This window comes from Lithobates pipiens, unplaced genomic scaffold (assembly GCF_037356315.1).
Source record: "Lithobates pipiens isolate NorthernLeopardFrog02 unplaced genomic scaffold, aLitPip1_a1.2 Scaffold_18, whole genome shotgun sequence".
In the NCBI taxonomy this organism is placed as follows: domain Eukaryota; kingdom Metazoa; phylum Chordata; class Amphibia; order Anura; family Ranidae; genus Lithobates; species Lithobates pipiens.
The window spans coordinates 27,963,053-27,976,814 of record NW_027507758.1 but is presented as its reverse complement, the minus strand read 5'-3'; the positions used below and the strand labels follow the sequence as shown (position 1 = coordinate 27,976,814).

The 13,762-nt window shown below is 43.4% G+C and overlaps 1 protein-coding gene across 1 annotated transcript in view; it reads left to right on the top strand.

Annotated features, from left to right (window-relative positions):
- Positions 1-13,762, top strand: part of CHGB (chromogranin B) — a 101,298-nt gene that overhangs the window by 62,463 nt on the left and 25,073 nt on the right. The gene's annotated exons all lie outside the window — the stretch shown is intronic.

Genomic DNA, 13,762 nt, shown 5'->3' with positions numbered 1-13,762 from the left:
CCCGTATTTGCAGGGTGTTACCCCCCGATGAACATCCTGCAAAACACTGAGCTCTGCACAGTACATTCTGAGCCCAGAAAAGTTTTGCCCAATCAGGGCGCAATGTAAGCTGGTTGTTAAGGAGCGGGGCCGGGAAGCGGGCCATGGCGTCCTTAACGGGAAGCGGGCCATGGCGTCCTTAACAACCAATGAGTCATCAACTAACAATGGGTTTCCCTGCTGACAGCTGAATAAAAAAAAAAGTGCCAGTAAAAAAAAAAAAAAAAAGAAAAATAAAGCGTGGGGTCCCCCCCAAAATCCATGCCAGACCCTTATCTGGGCATGCAGCCTGGCAAGTCAGGAAAGAGGGGGGGTGAGCGAGCGCAGACCGCCTTCTGAACCATATCAGGCCCCACGCCCTCTACATGTGATGGGGACAAAGGCCTCCTTCTGACAACCCTGTGCTGTGGTTGTTGGGGTCTGCGGGTGGGGGGGGCTTATCTGAATCTGGAAGCCCCCTTTAACAAGGGGGCCCCCAGATAAAGCCCCCCCCCATGTGAATGGGTATTGGGTATATAGTACCCCTACCCATTCACCCAAAATGTGTACAAAAGAAATAACCACACGAGACAGTTTTGACAAATCCTTTATTAAAAAATAGACTTCAATGGGGTTCGAGTTAGAACATTTCCCCTATTTGGGAGTTCTGCTGCGAACATATAGGGGGGTGTTTGGCCTTTCCCTATTGATTTATTATAATCTGTACATATTGGAATATTTTATATATTTAAACACGAACTAGAACTCAAGTCCTGCTTAACCTCCACTTCCCCTGAAGTCAATAGCACTTCAGGGCTGTTTTAAAGAAAAAATAATAAAACTATAATGATGTTAACTTGATTTAATTATTGAATTAAACATAAAAGGGGCTAAGGACTATCCCCGAGTCTGTTACTACATGCAGGGTTGCACAGGTCCTATATTCCTATAAACTACCACTTTGACTTTCACTGATGGATAGAGCAGTAGATATCAACCTTATTGAGACCAGGACCCAGTAAATTCTTCCAAAACCTTTCATGCCCCTACCAAAAAAAAAGGTTTACACTTACACAATAAAAGCATTGGAATGCAAAACATGTATTGAAATGCTGGAAGGCTCAAGATGGCATGGGTATCACTGTGGAGATAATGAGGGTTTTGAAGGTGGGTTAGGATACTCTGTAAGAGACTTGGTGGCCCTGTAGGAGATAAGGTTTCTGAAGGGGGTTGGGGTTCCTGGGAGCTTTGCAAGGGCACTGTAAGAGACTGAAGGGAACTGTGGAGGCTAGGAGGAACTGTGGGACGCACTGTGGGACACTATTAGATGCACTGTGGGGGAATGTTGCGGGGCACTTCAGGCAATGGAGGTTTGGGGCACTATGGAAGCTGGGAGGCACTGTGGTAGGTTAGGGGATCTGCAGATGGATGAGGAATACTGCGGCCTGACATTGGGCCATGGCCCAGTAGTTGACAACCACTGGGATAGAGTCACTAATGTGCCCAGGTGCAAGTCCAATTACTACTGGCCAAGTAAGAACACTTTTGTATTCAATGGTAGAAAAAATGTTAGGATTGTAGATGACAATAGAAGGGGTCCCATCACCCATCTGACCTATATCTTATAAAAATAGGTCCCTAAAATGAAGATCAATGTAATTTACTTCACTTTATAATTCTAACACACAGTCTAGAACCAGTTGCAATCCAATTTTTTAATTAACTGTTTGTAACTATTGCTGACTGGAGATTCAAGAAGACAGAAGAGCTGTTTTATAGGAGTACCGTACTATTAAAAAAAATGACTCAGTTTTCATGCTCATCTCAGCTTAACCATAGAGAAGAAGACTTCACCTTCCCCATTTGTTGTAGCTACTACTGCTTTGCAGGTGACATTTGCAGTGCCGCGATCCCAAGTGGCCATATATAGAACAACATACAATGGGAATGTTATCCCCGTCTGACAGTCAGTGATGGAACTGCATCTGCTTATTTCTGCTTTCTGAAGGTAACAAGATTACAGAGCAGCATTTCTCAACTTTTTTTTACCCCAGAGGAACCCCTAAAATAATTTTCTAATCCTTACTGAAACTGGAACCCTTGTTGAAATCACTTCTTTTGGAGGCAATGGGAAAATGGCCTGCAGTAGTGGCCAGAATGCCACCATTACAGAAAGCCAAAAACTTGTGTGTCCTGCTGCTGCCTTTGCCAAGGACATTGGTCCTGGGACTATGCAGGCACCACCAAGTTGGAGGTCAATAAGCCATAGTTCAAGGAACCCCTAGCAATCTCTGGAGGAACCCTAGTGTAGTGATTAACATTCTCGCCTAGCCGTAAAAAGGGTCACTAGTTCAAATCCCAACCATGACTCTACCTGCCTGGAGTTTGCATGTTTTCCCTGTGCCTGCGTGGGTTTCCTCCGAGGTACTCAAGTTTCCTCCTACACTCCAAAGACATGCTGGTAGGTTAATTGGCTTCTGTCCAAAATTGGCCCTAGTATATGAATGGGGACCTTGGATTGTGGGCTCCTTGAGGGTAGGGACCGATGTGAGTGTGCAATGTACAGGGATAGGGATAATTGTAGACACACACTCAGGATGGACTGGTGTCTTTATTCAACCTAACTATGTAACCTATAGCTGAAGTTCACTTCAAGGGCCATTTAACTAAAACAGTCACCTTATACATTAAGTTTGGCAGGACCATAATAAGAATTTATATTCTGTTTGTGAGTGCATGTTGCTCAGAGACTTTAAAGTATTAGCAAGAGTTACAAGACTGGTGATATACAGAAGCTTTTAGCCCATCAGTGTAGCCTTGGAATGGGCGCCTGAGGAACTAGGATTAGCAAAGATGAAAACTGAAAAGTCCATCTGCATGGGTTTTTGCAGTAATCTTTAAGAAGTCCATGTCCTTTGATGACAGAGCCTGGCATTTTATTTTCCCAACCATCAAAGCTTGGCATTATACAATAACTAACAATAAGGATTGATATTATCCTTTTTGCTGATGCCAGAGGCCACAGACAGCGCAAGAATCTCATTTTGGACCACATTCTATAATCAACGTTTGGCTTCAGACGTGACAAATGATGGCTGGCAATTGCTTTATAGAGGTTCTTAATGTAGAATTCTTTCTTATACATCTCCATGTGGTGGACTGCTTATCAGTACTAAATGCACCAGGAAAACATCAAAGATTTTAGGTATAGGCAACAGAAGTTTATTAATATATTTACATACAATAATCTAAAGGTCAAATAAAGCCCAATATACCAGCTGAACACATAAAAACGAAAGGTGTGCAAAGTCTTACAGTTCTTTCCATAGAGAGCAGACACATCCTGAGTAGAAAAGCCTGTCTTCTGGCAGCTTACTACAGAGATAGACCCTTGATCTCTGCATGGAAGCAGTGGTCTTTCTACAGAAGTCCAGTTTATGCTTTGCTGACTGCAGAGCTATAGGTATGACTCAACAGGGGGTGTGTCGGACCTGGGGGGGGGGGGGTTATATAGGTTGAAACGTGTTCAGACTCGTCATTCCCCTGGAGGAAGGAGAGAAGTGTGTTTTTTTTCCCCTGGAAGAAGTGGAAGGGGGATCGTGCCCTTTGAGGGCTTATTAGACCCTGAGGCTTTCTTGGATTGGCTGTTGGACTACTCATCTCCCCCTGAAGCAAGCCTGCTATCTACTGGGATTCATGAGTAGAACTTCCTTTCCTGAGCTGCAGTTTTATCTATGGTCCTCAGTTTTGGATATAATAGATTGCTCCAGTTAGCTAAGTGTGCTCTCTCTCTATCCTGAGGTTATCAGCTATAGGAAACTTAGACTGTCCCAGTCTACATACTGGTCCTACTCATGCTCTATTATTCCCTGGTCTGCACTGGGATTAAAACAATGTCTTGCTACTGTCAAGTGGAGATGTGCCTCTGCGAACTGTGCCTAATATTCTCCTGGTCTGCAGTCCCGAGTGAAAATAGACTATGCTAGTGTCCTGGAATCAATGTCCTTTACAAGTTGTGCTTGACGTTTAGAATATCCCATACCATCTCCAAGTTCATTCAACGATAAAACTACAGAAAGACATCCCCTAGACTGATTTCTGAGCTGGATTGAATGGACTTTTGCTTTTTGCATGGCTGCCTCTGCACTGCTGTGGAAATAAGGGAACCAGTTTTACTCGGCTCCTATAGGGGCAGCGCTACAATCAGGGGCAGACTGACAACTCATGGGGCCCCCGGGCAATAGGAGATTATGGGGCACCCGGGCAATCAGAGATTATGGGGCCCTCACAGTATACACAAACACACACACACAGTATACAATCACACAGTATACACAGTCATGTTTCTATTGGCTGAGAAGGTACTGGAGAGGCGGGGCAGCTATAATCTTGGGATTTTTAGACCAAAAGGATGTCGGTAAGGAACATTTCAGAGACATGTAAAAAAAAACACAAATTTTTACATACTGTCCCTGGGTTTACTGAGGCTGGCAACCCTGATGGGGCCCCCTAGTGGCCCAATGGTCAGTCTGCCCCTGGCTACAATAGATATGCCCCCAAACCTTTGAACTTACCTCTATTGTATTTATCTGATTTAAACTGAAAATTCAGTTGGACTTTAAAACAATATCGTAGCATTTCACAATAGAGCCTAAGTTCATATTGCTAAATATCCCACATCGACCTTACTTATAATAAGATGTTTTCATTTTCCACATGGTTTCCACTATGCAGCTCCTTAAAACGATGAGCTGATGTTTACCCAGTATCCAGGTTACGTTGCTGCCTTCATAATCAAACACGCACCCTCACTGTGAAATTTAGTTGACGTGCAATAATCAACTTTGTTCAAGTGACTTTTCAAATGTTAAAATAATTAGCTGCGATTAAATGCGCAGAGAGTCTAACCAAGTCATTACCAGCCTTGTTAATGAAGAAGCAAGCACGCTGAAATAATTAAAGAGCTGGAAAATGTTTTAAAATGTGGAACTATAGAATTAGTGCCACCATTTAACAAGCTGATTTTATAGATGTTTAAAGCTGAACTCCGGAATAAGAAAATGTTGTCCAAATACATTTGTCATGCGTATTCTTCTTGAATCTTGGTGTGCTTTGTGTATTTCTTGCAGATCTGTACAGTAATCCAGTCTGAAACCTTGCCACTGTGCAGGAGCTTCTTGTAGTAAAGACCAGTCACTGCTTCCCTCTCTCCTTGTGCAGGATGACTGGTCTTGTCTCTGCCTCCTCCTGTAGCATGCTGGTAGTCTCTGACCATGTCCTGTAGCATGCTGGTAGTCTCTGACCATGTCCTGTAGCATGTCGGTAGTCTCTTACCATGTCCTGTAGCATGCCCATAGTCTCTGACCATGTCCTGTATCATGCCCATAGTTACTGGCCATGTCCTGTAGTATGCCTGTAGTCTCTGGCCATATCCTGTAGCATGCCCATTGTGTCTGACCATGTCTTTGGGTGACAGTACAGTTACAATACCTTTCAATATTGAAGGAATAGGAGGACTGTGCTCGTGGAGCTTACATTTTAAAGGAGGTGGAGGTGGTACAAAAGGTAATGGCTGCGGGGGATGATCTGATGGAGGGGACTCAAGTACAGTTCTTAAGTGGAGGTGGGTAGGCTTCCTTGAATAAGTGAGTTTTCAAGCATCACCTAAAGATGGACAGGGTAGGAGCTGACTGGACATACTGGAGCAGGGAGTTCCAGAGGATGGTAGATGCTCTGGAGAAGTCCTGTAGGCGAGCATGGGAGGAGGTAACAAGGGAGCTAGAAAGCAGGCGGTCCTGGAAGGAGCGGGGAGGATGATTTGGGGGTTATCTGCAGATGAGATTGAAGATGTAGCTGGGGGCAATGTTGTGGATGGCCTTCAAGTTGTGGTTAGTATTTTGAATTTTATAGAGTGGGGTAGGGGAAGCCAGTGGAGAGATTGGCAGAAAAGGGCAGCAGTCACGGATCGGTTAGTAAGGTATATTAGTCTGGCATTCACTATAGACTGAAGGAGGGGATATCCTGTGTAGGCCCTTGAGGAGGAAGTTGCAGTAGTCAAGGCGAGAAATAACCAAGGAGTGAATATGTTGTTTTGTGGTGTCGTTAGTTAGGAAGGGGCAAGATTTAGCCACTGATTGGATGTGGGGGCTGAAGGAGAGGTCAGAGTCTAGGATTACACCCAGCACCCTGGCATGTGTGGAGGGACCAGTGGTTGTCACGGGGAGGGGATCAGGGAGGAGGAAATATCACAAACTCAGTTTTAGAAAGATTGAGTTTGAGGAAGTGGTGTGACATCCATACTGATATTTCACTCAGTAAGTTTGTGATGCGTAAGAAGATTGAGGTGCTGAGTTGAGGAGTCGAGAGATATGCCATGTGAACTTATCAACTGGCCCAGGGAAGAGGTATAGAGAGAGAATAGGAGGGGCTCAAGGACAGAGCCTTGGGGTACCCCAACAGAAAGAGGAAGAGGAGCGGAGGAGATGTTGTTGTATGTGACACTAAAAGTGCGATTGGATAGGTAGGAGGAGAACCAGGAAAGAGCAGTCACGGAGGCCAAGGGAGTGCAGTTTATTGAGGAGGAGTGGGTGGTCAACTGTGTCATGGGCATCAGAAAGGTCTAAGCCCTTGTACACATGGTCTGAGATTCTGACAACCAAATCCATTGGAGTAATTCAGACGGATTAATTCTGGAAGAGGTCCGGAAGTGATGTTGCATACACACGGTCGGACTAAGTTGTCGTAAAATCCGATTGTACATAACGTGATTACGTTATTTCGTTACGACGGGACTACGTTCACACTAGTAGCCAATAGCTTTGGACTAGGAATTTGATCTGAGTATGCGTGGCACTTTGTCCGTTGGAGAAGGCTACACATGATCGGAGTATATCCGATAGGAGCATTTTGTCTGAAAATTTTACCGGCAAGTTGGAAAACTTGGTCCGTCGGATATTCCGACGGAAACAGTCTGATGGAGACACACAGTCGACAAAACGGTCTGATAGGAAACATTCCGTCGGAATCTCCGACCGTGTGTACAAGGGCTTAGAGTATGAGTATAGAGTACCGACCATTGGTTTTAGCAGGTAGAAGGTCATGAGTTTTAGTAGGGCAGTTTCAGTGGAATGTTGTGGGCGGAAGCCGGACTGTAGGGGATCAAGAAGGTTGTTGTCAGTGAGGTAGCAACAGTTGAGGACAAGACCATGTCCTGTAGTGTGCCCGCAGATTCTGACCATGTTTTGTAGCATGCCGGTAGTCTCTGACCATGTTAAAAAACGTATAAGGTAACAAACTTTTCTTAACATGCCACCATGCAACTGGGACAATAGGCCAACCAAAAATGAGCACCTAAAAGGGGCAAGAGCTGGGAAAAAAATGAATGATTCCAAAAAAATATTATTTCTCCTTCTTTTAATGAGGGACACAAAACTATAGATACCTGTGTGTAGGGCCATGCCGTTAATGACTCCAATTGAGTTACTCATAGGGGCATTCTGGGGATGGCTCTGAGGCCCCCAGCATGGTCCTCCCTATTGGACAATCTTAAAGCATTCTTAAAAACGAACGTGGTGGGAAAGGACACTAAGCTAAAACTAACTGATACAGCAGGTATGGTGGTATAGTCACTAGAGGGAGCTGGCCCCTCTTTTTTACTTAGTGGCTAAGCCTCCTGTAGGCAGTAGTATACCCGCAGGTTGCTGAATCTACACCGCTCAGTGTCTCATAATGAATGACAAAGGTTTATTGTATGCTAACAGTTGTTACTACATGTTAAACCAAACGCTCCAAATCACAGGTTGTTCAGCACAAAAAAAGCAATGTTAAAAAAAAAAAAATCCAGAATAATAAAACCCCATCAAAAGATTGTCTTTTCTGAGCTACGACTGGAGGTGGGAGAAGTATTTGATAATGTTTTTCATTACATTCGACAGTGTTTTTGTCTAGTGGATTGATATTTTTCCACAATGTGTTTGTATCACAGATGTGCAGAACAGGGCTGAGTCACCAGTCTATTACATTTTATTGACAGAATGGTTTATTAACTTCCCATAATCCCTTGCAGCTCAGCATTGCTTTATGCGAGGTGGGACACAGAATAAATGCAGGAAATGCCCTTTTACATCTAACGATAGTCACATCTAAGGATGGTTCAGGTTTATATGTCCTTTTTTTTATTCCGTTTTAGCATTTGAAATTGTTTCAGTCGTAGGGATGTAAGCTCGTTGCATTTGATATATGTATTTTCTACTATTTCTAGAACATAAAGAGCACCAAAGTTCACGAAACAGAATGTAGAATTGAAGAGGAGAATAATCATAATCATTAGTAAATCCATGTATTTTTTACCCAAAACAAAAATATATCAAATGTAATATCCAGATACTAACAGGATCACTTTAAGGGCTTTCTTAAGGGCTTGGGGTGGGGGGGGGGGGGGCATTAAATAGAAATTTAAAAAAAACACGGTTTAGTCGCATTAAAGAAATGTGAGTAGGAGGCAATAATTTTACAATTTTGTGTGCCACATCACATTCTGTTGTTGGACGCCGTGACGGACGGGTGGATAGACTCAGTGTAAAGGAGCTGCCTTGCTTGCCAATATTACTATTGTAATATCTGCTGCGTTTCAGGACCAACTGCCTTGCCTCAGTGTTGTTCCCCTTTTTTACACTTTGTGGCTTCTTCGGCCATTCCTGCCAGGGTAACCACACTAGAAGGCTCAGAAGGGGAAAATAACCATCGGCAACATCCACCCTGGTATTCTGTCATGTTTTTAATTACAATTTCTATGGAATGTCTATCCAATACACTGTTCTGAATATACCTTCTCTTATACCTATACATACCCCTGAAGAAGGAGATTCAGTCTCTCCGAAACGCGTAGGGTATTTTAAGTAATCAATGTATATGCAGATCATCAGTTTATTTATGCATTCCTTGTTTTATGTGCTCTTCTTAATTTTTTTTTCAATAAAAAAAAAAACTTTTTTGTGTCTAAAAAATCTGATATCTATTGTACATGCCTAAAAAGTCCAAAATTAGGGGTGTTCCAATTTTTGGTTTAGCCGCATTAAGCCTCTTAAGCTGCAAAGTCAGCCAGCAGGGGTGTTCACATGCAGTACATCTGCCAAATGCAACCCATTCAGACGAACATGGCACTGCTGCAACTGCCCGCAAATGCATGCACATGTTTGTGATGCAGTAGTTCAGCATTTATGGAGCTAAATTAGATGAAGAGGAGGTCATAATACTATAATAGGTTATAATACTTTCAAAAGTGGTGCATGCGCAAAATGCTGTAAAGTGAGGATTCTTCCAAAAAAAAATTGAGAAATCAATTAAGAAATTTATCAATTAAGAACCTTTTTAAGAACTTTGCAGGTAGGTTGTTCCATACATCTAAGCCCTTGTACACACGGTCGGAGATTCCGACGTAATGTGTCCGATCGGACCGTTTTGTCGGATATTCCGACTGTGTGTGGTCTCCATTGGACTGTTTCCTTCGGCGTATCCGACGAACCAAGTTTTCCAACTTGCCCGTAAAATTTTCAGACAAAATGCTCCGATCGGACATACTCCGATCATGTGTAGAGAATTCCGATCGGACAAAGTGCCACGCATGCTCAGATCAAATTCCTACACCAAAGCTATTGGCTACTAGCGTGAACGTAGTCCCGTCGTAACGAAATAACGTCATCACGTTCCGAACGATCGGATTTTCCGACAACTTTGTCCGACCGTGTGTATGCAACAGTTTCGGACAAAATCTGTTGGAAAAAATCAGACGGACAAAATCCGACGGATTTGGTTGTCGGAATGTCCGACCGTGTGTACAAGGGCTTAGACAACTAACAACAACAGTTTTTCTGTGAATTTAGACAGGCTCAGTTGCTTCTGTCTCTTGATTTAATCCCAGACAGACTCAATGATGTTGAGATCAGGGCTCAATCGGAACCATACTATCCCCTCCATAACTCCTTGTTCTTCTTTTAATTTGTCTGTATGTTTGGGGTCATTGTCCTGCTGCAGAATGATTTTAGAACTGACCAGACACCTCCCTGGTGGTTTTGCATGAAAGATAGGTATCTGCTTGTTGGGATAAAAGGCTCACCGGGAATCATACCATCTCTTCCATAACTCCTTGTTCTTTCTTTTTGCTGAAGATAGTTCTTTATGAGTTTGGCTGTACATTTGGGAGTCATTGTTCTGCTGCAGAATGGATTGGTTTCACTGTTCTGCCTCAACTCTGAGAACAACCTCAGCCCCACTGACACACCAGGTTAAGAAAAATTGATACTGCACTGCTACTGGGAGCACAGATATAGATACCCTGCACACAACTAAGGTTCAGTATCAAAAAGCAAATATCAGACTGGTTAGTGGTAAATTAACCCAATATATTGTCATGGGTTGCAGTAAGTCGCAGTATGCACATAAATGAGTAAGTAAAGGATTAGATCAATCAAAGTTCACTAGTCTATAGCAGCATAGAATGGGGCTCTATGCTGCTAAATTAGAGTAAACCTGTTAATCCACAAAATGAGCAATAAGTAATGGCATTAGAAAACAGTAACAGCAGTGATAATCAATACTGCGATAACTGTAAACAGTAGACTTTATCCATATTAGAGTGTTCTCTTTGAATGGAAGTGATGAAATTTAAGACTCTCTAAAGAGGTACTTCATACTATGAAGAATATGCAAAGTTCAGATGAAACAGCTATCTGAGTGAGCAGTCTTTAGCCCTAGTTCTTCAGCAGGCTAGAGTTGGGGCCCAGTCTTTACAGTGGTTCACATGACTTCAGTCCCATTAAAGCCTGCATGCAGTAAATAATGCTGCTAGTTAGATGGCCAATCTCTATGTACTTGGTCTCTGCTAGCAGCAACAGGTTAAAGACAGTGCCCTCTCACTAGTCCCAGTGATACAGCAACAGGAGTCTTGCTTTTCAGATGTCAGCTTACTTCTAGATCTGTCCGGAGCAACTCTGGTCCCCAGCACACATCCGCAGGTTTGTAGCAGGTTAATGTGCAAACAGGAGCAGTGATGTGCACACCTCAGTCTCCTTACAGTAAAGAGGAAATCCCTCAGTATTCAGCCTGTGAAAATACATCTCTTTCTTTATCCCGGGCTCGCATTGAGAATTGTTGTCCAGTAGTCCATTAATGGCCATAGTAAAGTTTCTTTCCTGAAATTCCTCTCCCATGGATTCAATGCTGGCAACCATCACCAGCTCCCACTGGTGAATGGAGGCGAGGTTGTGTTAAGCCATTCAACAGAACTCTATTGTGAGACACAGAAAGCACTGCAGCACATTGTTCCTTAATTGTTTTCTATCTCTAACCAAGCACCTGTCTACAATTGAATGCCTCTCTGGTGGTACTGCATGATGGATAAGTATCCGTCAGTTGAGAAGAAGGCTCACTGGGAACCATAACATTTCTTCCAGAACTCCTTGTTCTTTTTTTTGCTGAAGAAAGTTCTTTATGAGTTGGACATACATTTAGGGTCATTATTTTGCTGCATAATGACTTTGGAACTGATTAAATGCCCCCCCTTGTGGTACTGCATGATGAATAAGTATCTGAGATGAAGGCTTACGGGGAACCATACCATCCCTTTCAGAACTCCTTGTTCTTCTTGTTGTTTTATGAGTTTGGCTGTGTTCTAGGGGTCATTGTCCTGCTGCAGAATGACTTTAGGACTATGATGGATAGGTATCTGCTTGTACTTTTCAACATTGAGGAGAAAGTTCATTTTGACTGAATCCCCAAATCCGCATGCAGCAATGCAGCGCCAGATTTGCACAGAACCTCCATTATGCCTCACTGGTGCCTGCAGACACTTATTCGTATTATTGTACCACACTCCAGGCCTTTGGTGAATAAACTTCCTTCTGTTGCAGCCAAATATTTGAAATTTGGACTCATCAGTCCAGAGCGCCTGCTGACATTTTTCTGCATCCCAGTTCTTGTGTTTTTTTTGTATAGGCGACTTGGCATTGTTTACACATCAGAAGTATGTTCTTCCATGAAGACCACTTCTGACTAGACTTCTCTGGACTGTAGATGGATGTACCAGGCTCCCACTGGTTACTGCTAGGTCTGAGTTTAAGGTGCCAACGGACATATTCCCATTGCAAAACGAAGCCAGAATATTGTGCCATTCATCTGGTGCCATATTCCTGGCTGACCGCTGCGGTTTTAGTCCTCATTGATGCCGGTTTCTTTGTGCTTTTGCAGAATAGATTGGTTAGCATAACTCAAAAACATATTTTTTTAATAGCCACACATTGATGGGATAACTCTGGATTTTGTATACATTTTATACTGTACTTATTCTTGCATTCAAGATTGGATTATTATTTTTTTGGTAAAAAATTCAAAAAAAAACATTGAAACGAAAACATCTTTTTTAATCAAAATTTTTAACCTTTGATATGCTGTGACACTGCCCAAAACTACATAGATATTGGGCAGTCCATCATCAACACTATCAATCAGACATTTCAAACTACTCTAATGCCGCGTACACATGATCAAATTCTCCGGCGGACTTGGTCCGGCAAACAATCTGGCAAACAATCCGCCGGATTTTATAATGAACGGACTTGGCCACACACGGACACTCCGAAAGTTCAGCGATTTCTAACGCGATGACGTACAGCACATACCAGGGGCGGACTGACCATTTGGGCACTGCCCGAGGGCCCCCGGGCCACTAGGGGGCCCCATCAGGGTTGCCAGCCTCAGTAAAACCAGGGACAGTATGTAAAAACCTGTGTTTTTTTTACATCTGTCTCTGAAATGTCCCTTACCGACATCCTTTTGGTCTAAAAATCCCGCGATTATAGATGCCCCACCTCTTAGCCAATAGAAACATGTCTGTGTATACTGTGTAGCCTGATAATCTCTGATTGCCTGGGGGCCTCATAATCTCCTATTTCCCGAGGGCCCCAAGAGTTGTCAGTCCCCCCCTGGCACATACAACAGGACTAGAAAAAGGAAGTTCAATAGCCAGTAGCCAATAGCTTCCTTCTCGTACTTGCTTCAGAGCATGCATCATTCTCAGTCCGCCAGACTAGCACACTGACGAACGGATTGTCCGCTGAAAGCCAAGTCCGGCGGACAAATTTTGAGTCAAAACTACTTTCTAAGTCCGCCAGACTTTACGATGAAAAAGTCCGCTGGAACCCACACACGATCGAATTGTCCGGCGTACTGTGGTCCGGCGGACAATTCGATCGTGTGTACACGGCATTAGCCCTTGTACACACGGTCGGACATTCCGACAACAAAATCCATCTGATTTTTTCAGACGGATTTTGTCCGAAACTGGTGTTGCATACACACGGTCGGACAAAGTTCAGAACGTGGTGACGTTCGTTTATTCCGATGGGACCACGTCCAGGCTAGTAACCAATAGTTTTGCTCTTGTACTTTGATCTGAGCATGCCTGGCACTTTGTCCGATCGGAATTCTCTACAGACAATCGGACAAAGTCCGATCGGACCATGTTGTCGGAAAATTTTATATCCAGCTCTCAAACTTTGTTGGTCGGACATTCCGACGGACAAAGTCAGATGGAGCCCACACATGGTCGGATTATCTGAAAACACAGTCCGATCAAACATTTTCCGTCGGAATGTCCGACCGTGTGTACAAGGGCTTACTCCTGACCCCAAAAGTTGTATTTTAGGTATTGTATATGACGTGGTGGCAAATCAGTTTAATAGGGAAATGG